General features: G+C 36.7%; 1 protein-coding gene across 4 annotated transcripts in view; it reads left to right on the forward strand.

Annotated features, from left to right (window-relative positions):
- GRIA2 (glutamate ionotropic receptor AMPA type subunit 2) overlaps positions 1 to 6,219 on the forward strand; it is a 173,307-nt gene that overhangs the window by 11,464 nt on the left and 155,624 nt on the right. The window lies entirely within an intron of this gene.

Below are 6,219 nucleotides of genomic sequence, written 5' to 3' on the forward strand. Positions count from 1 at the left end.
AGAGATACACTTCAGTTTAGGGCATGAGTTTCTTCTTTATTCATATCTTATCTTGTGCTTGGGAGGAATTGAAAGATTTCAATCTCATTTTCAGTTTGTGTATGAAATGGAGGTACTGAGCTTTGTAATTCCTGAGTGCTTTCACAGTTTGTAGCTTTATTCGTTTTTATCAGTTTTTAAGCTTTTACTAGTTTACAGTGCTATTATTAATTTCCATCTGGAGAGGAAATTTTAGTAACAGAGGCAACAATTCAGAGGGAATATCGAGGAACAATAGCGTTTCAGTTTTTTTCTTTATCTCTCAGAACACAGACAAGTCAAGAATCGCCGTCTTAATGATAAATGCGCAAGCGTTTTGTCTACAAAAATAAAAGACGTTGCTTCTTTGCAGTTTGCAGCCATGGTATCCTGGGACACAGAAGAGCGTTAGTTGAGTCTGAACTTGGAACGGAATTCTGGTCCTACTGTTAGATGTGTGACATCAGACAAGTTGTTTAGCGCCGCTCAGTCTCCGTTTCCACCTTTGTAAAAGGGAATCATACATTATAGGATTATTTTGGAGATGGAGAATAGGCGTAAAAGACTGTGTTTGGCACACCTAAGTGCATGGAAGTTAGCGGGCTTGTTGTCACTTTCTGTGTTGAGATCTTTGGATGGTTTTGATAAGCACTTGTTGAGGACAGAGGAAAATGCATTTCTAGTTTCTTGCTGGAATCTTTTTCTGCTGTTTGTATACCAGGGCAGGACTGTTGGGTGACAAAGAAGAGACTAACGAAACAAACCGCATAAGCCCCTTAAAGATATGTTTAGCACGCTAAAACAGGAGAATGGTTTTTAAAAGCCAAGATGCTGAAACTCAAGCGGTATCACCATGTCGCATGTCACTTCCAGAAGGATGTTGAACAGTTTGGGCTCTTCATCCCTGGTGGGGCTTTCAAGCACATAATTAAGATAGCTACACACATTGTCTAACTGTACACCTTATAGATTCCTCATGATTTATTTCGCCTAATTAATTAAATTATATTTCTTTAAATGAAAAGCAGATGAGAGAACGAACCTAAGCTTTAGAACCAGACAAATGTGGGTTTGAATATGATTAGGAGCTTTATGACACAAAGCGTGCGTTTTTCTCTTTTGTGGGATGAAGCTGTTTCCTCATCATGCCTGATATTGTTATGGGAGGTTGAAATGAGAAAATAAGAGGCTTGATTAGTTTGTCATAAGTGACCCGAATATTCCCTTCTTTACTGTATCCCAGCCTTTTACTGTGAACCAAACAGTGTGATTGGAGAGGTGGAGGAAAATAAAATGGAAATTTTTGTCTTCAGAGAGCTTATATATTCAATAGCTTTATATTTATGCATAACTTTTGTCTTCTCAAAACACTTTCCTAGCTGTTTGGTCTTCACTGTAGCTCTGTACATTTTATGGGATAAATGGAATTATTATTATACCCATTTCCAGGTGAGAAAACAAATTGGAGTTGCTGTAAGCAACTCTAAATTTGTGGAGGAACTTCTTTTAGAAAACACATCTGCTTCCTGGGTCAGTGTTTTCACAGTGTCAGAGGGCAACGCAGCCAGTATATTAAAATGAGCAGATGTGGTGTGAAATTACGGCTCCAACATTTACCAGTTGTGAGACTTCGTATATATCAGTTAAACTTTCTCATCCTGTTTCCTCCTCTGTAAAATGGGGGCTATTATAATACCTGCCTCATGAGGAAATTGTCAGATTCCAAAGATAATCATTGCTCCATATAAGACAGTGACTGATGCTGCTAATTTCAGTGATTTCCTATCTCCCCGAGTGCATATTAATTATATACACTTAGCTCCATGCTTTTAGAGGCATGGAAGGGTAGTAGCTAAGGAGATCTAACATAGCTCTCTGTATAATTTTTAAATTAGTAAGCTTCTTTAATACAACCATTTGAGCTAATACTGGAGACTAGGGTTTTATTGTTGTCATTTTTAGAATACTGGTGAATGTGCACATTTACCAAGAATTTTAACGTGCTCTTGATCCCCAAACAGGTAAGCAGTAAGAACTAAAAATCATGCATGAGGTAAAGAATGCAGATTTGGGTTATATCGTTAAGTGTGAATATGCAATACTGTTCAGTTACCTGTTCCGCCATCAGTACATTTGAGCAAATAGAAATGATGGTGTCGTTGCCCATGACGAGGGTGATATTAGACATGGGGCTGGCTCCTTATGGCTTCTTCCCTGTGGGTCAGTCGTCTGCCTCTTACTGCATCCAAATCCATCACAGGATTCTCTTCTTTCTTTACCTTTCTAAAATTTTAGTAGATACCTGTTTAATGACAATCTTTTAGGTAATGTCTCAGGTGACAAAGAACAAGATAAGGTTTCTGTATTGGAAATTATTCATGGGTGCAGAATTATTTTTATGACAAAAGTAGTAGTAGTTAATCCAGGTCAGCTACATGATTTTCGTATTATTTTGGAATGTATAGTGTACTCATTGTTTCCAGATCATTTATAAATATTATTGTATACCTTGGAACTAGATTTGGATCAAAGTGTCTTAAGAGCAGAAATGGTAATTATAAAAATTATGAAGAAAATATAAAAGAGGTAGAAGCTGAAAACTCATTGCTTGTCTACTGACTTAGAATATATTGTTGAAAAATGGGTCAACTAAATGAGCAACTAGTGGTATTAACAGTGATGTGAATTGCAGGTCTTTTGTAAACAATTTTAAGTTTTGAATCAGATTTGGAGATGATAATTTACATTTTATTTTGCAAGATTTTCCTTTTTTTTGGCCTCTCTGCCAAAAGTTCTTCAATCCAGTTTGAAATATCATAGACTGCAGAAATTGCTGGGTAGTTTTATATACAATAATTTGATGTTGAGTAAATTATTTAATTATTATAAATACTATTTTAGTTTGTTACTGAAGAAGCAGGTTGCAAGTCTTACAATACTGTAATACGTTGTATAAAATATTAAAAATGTTGATGCATATAGCTATTATGAGTAATCTAAGAGACACACCTGGCTAGTTCTCCTGTAATGTTAAAACAGATTTTATATGATCTAAACGATTATAATAACAGTTTGAAAATTTCAGGTGGCAAAATCTTGATTATCTGAAAAAAATTGAATCAGTTTTAACATGTAGAAGAAATATATAAAAGTATTAAAAATTTTTCAACAATAACATTTAGGTATTGTGGGTGATTTAAAACCTAAAACATGCAAAAATTAGAATTTAGATTCTTAAGGATTGTGTTTTGAGGTTTAAACGTTATGAAGGAAGTAACTCAGTCACGTGGTAATTTTTAAACATTACAAAAGGGAATATAATAAATACTACCTATGTCTTTTCTCCCCTAATTCCGCTTCTCTCAGATAATCACCATCAATGGTTTCCAGAAATACTAGTGTCATAAGTACACTATTCTTTCCGTATCTTGATAATTTGCTATATTAAGGTAAACTGGAGACCTCTTGCACTCAAGGGTCTGTTCATAGCTTTGCCTAGTTTTCTCTTGGGTCGTGGCTCTATTTATTATTTATCGATACAACATACGTGAAAGTAACACCTACTTGTCACGAGTTGCCACTATCTTAGCCAGATTTTTTTTATTGAGGTATAGCTGATGTACAATGTTGTGTTAAGGTATGCTGTACAGAAAAGTGATTCAGTTATGCATATATACACATTCTTTTTCTGATTCTTTTCCATGATGGTATATCACAGGGTATTGAATATAGTTCCCTGTGCTCTGCAGTAGGACCTTGTTGTTTATCCATTCTATAAATACTAGTTTGCATCTGCTAATCCCAAACTCCCAGTCCATCCCTCCCCAACTGCCTCCACCTTGGCAACCCCAAGTCTGTGCTCTATGTCTGTTGTTCTTCTTTTAACCTGTTCATGATTTTTTAAAACCATGATTTCTGTTTATAATTTTTAAGAATGCATATATTCTTAAATTTTCTTCAGTCAAATTTAGAAGTGGTTTATTTTATTGCTTCAGGAGTTTTGTGCTTTGCTCAGAAAGACTTTCCCACTCAGGGTGGTTTAAAGAAAAAGAACTGCTCATCCTTTTACTTAATATCCATCCTATTTTGGTTTCAAGATTTGAAACGTATCTTTCATCTGGATTTATTTGGGATAAATACTAAAATAGGTATACAGCCTCTTCTTTGCTTTCATAAGGTTAGCCAAATTTCACAGCATATACAAAAAGTCCATTTTTTCCTCCTCAATTTGAAATGCCATCAGACATTCTTCTTGTGTAAATAGTTCCTCAGGGATTTAAAAACAAACAGGAAACTTACGCAGAAAATGAAATAAACAGGATTAAAACTCTATTACAGGCAAAGGAGTGTAAGTTCTGCAAGGTACTTGTTTCCTGAGTAATGCTGTCCCTATAAATTGTGGTTCTGTGTCACTGTGGTCTCAGATCAATAAAGAGGATATCAGACTCTGAAGGTTCACTGAGCCCAGAGGGATAAATAAAGGATTGTGTTATGTTTCTGGCTTGCGTTACAGCACTAAATGTCACTTAAATGGACTGCTGGTTTGCCTATTCTTAACCTGTATCGAGGCTTAAGTAATGGGTTATGATTATGTGTTGGGTTTCGAATGTCCCTTTGAAGATAACTTAGTGTAATAATCCATATATGTTCACAAATAGAATATTAAAACCAGAGAATGCAGTTCATATGCAGTAAAGGTAAAGGAATTCAGATGCTCGTGGTTTTATTAACTTATAGTTTCATCCTCAGTTTGTCTTAAAAACTAGTTATGTGGTCTCTCTGAAGCCAGATATCCAGCTATCTATGGTATAAATCTGATTTAAACTGGAATGCTAAATACAATACTAAATTGTTAATTTCATCAACGAATACTTTCAGTTTGCCTTATGGTGGATGGCATGCACTGTGTATTTTTGGCCAAACATCATGGAATTTATAAATCTTTAACAACTACATTTTGTGGAACTCTGAACTTAATGTGGCCCTGAAGTGCCTTTCCATGATCATTAAAATGGAAAGATTTTAACTTTCGAGATAACAGTCTTACAAAATGTATTTCATTCAGTTTCTTTAAGACTCTAGTCATCTGTTTCTATTTTAATATCTTTTGGAGAATAGAAAAATGTTACCTGGATGAACATAAAACAATTACATAGGCAGAACTTCAGTGTTAATTTTTTATGCTAATACTTTAAACAAATTAAACATTTTCCTAACATTCGCTTGGTCTCGTTCCTTACTCTACTCCTAAAGGCAAAGGAAAGTCAGAAAAAGCCATTTTTCAGAACTAAAGATGCTGATGTACCACTAAGGGTGTATGTAATGTAGTTCTGGTCCCACAGGACAGACAAAGGTGGACTAAACAGATTTTTCTAAAGGACTCCATGGAACACAGACCCTGTTCTCTCTCTCTTTTTTTTTTTTTGCCGTACGCAGGCCCCTCACTGTTGTGGCCTCTCCTGCCGCGGAGCACAGGCTCCGGACGCGCAGGCTCAGCGGCCATGGCTCACGGGCCTGGCCGCTCCGCGGCATGTGGGATCTTCCCGGACCGGGGCACGAACCCGTGTCCCCTGCATCGGCTGGCGGACTCTCAACCACTGTGCCACCAGGGAAGCTCCCCTGTTCTCTTTTAAGGGATGACTTCTTCTTTTCTTTTCTTTCTTTCTCTTTTTTTTTGGCTGTACTTACACTTGTGTCTAAATGCATATTAATATATGTCATAATAATTTTTTGTTTTGATTTAAAAGCCTCAATGTTTGAATTAGCTTTCCATTTACTTTTAATTCTCTTTGGCAAATTCAGGTTTCAAAGCACTCTGTAATCATATTTGTCCCTATTTCCATTCATTTTTATTTAGCTCTAAGTTTTCTCAAGACGTTTGTACATCATAATGTTTCTCAGGTGAATCTAATTCAGGACACATTTATTTAAATCTTCCTCAAAAATTAACATAAAAACTTTCTACAGTTCTGATTAGAAAAATTTTCCTAATTATAAAAGTACTTATTGGGGCTTCCCTGGTGGCGCAGTGGTTGAGAGTCCGCCTGCGATGCAGGGGACACTGGTTCGTGCCTTGGTCCGGGAAGATCCCACGTGCCGCGGAGAGGCTAGGCCCGTGAGCCATGGCCACTGGGCCTGCGCGTCCGGAGCCTATGCTCCACAACAGGAGAGGCCACGACAGTGAGAGGCCCGCGTACCGCA

Source organism: Lipotes vexillifer, unplaced genomic scaffold (assembly GCF_000442215.2).
Source record: "Lipotes vexillifer unplaced genomic scaffold, Lipotes_vexillifer_v1.1 scaffold214, whole genome shotgun sequence".
Lineage (NCBI taxonomy): Eukaryota > Metazoa > Chordata > Mammalia > Artiodactyla > Lipotidae > Lipotes > Lipotes vexillifer.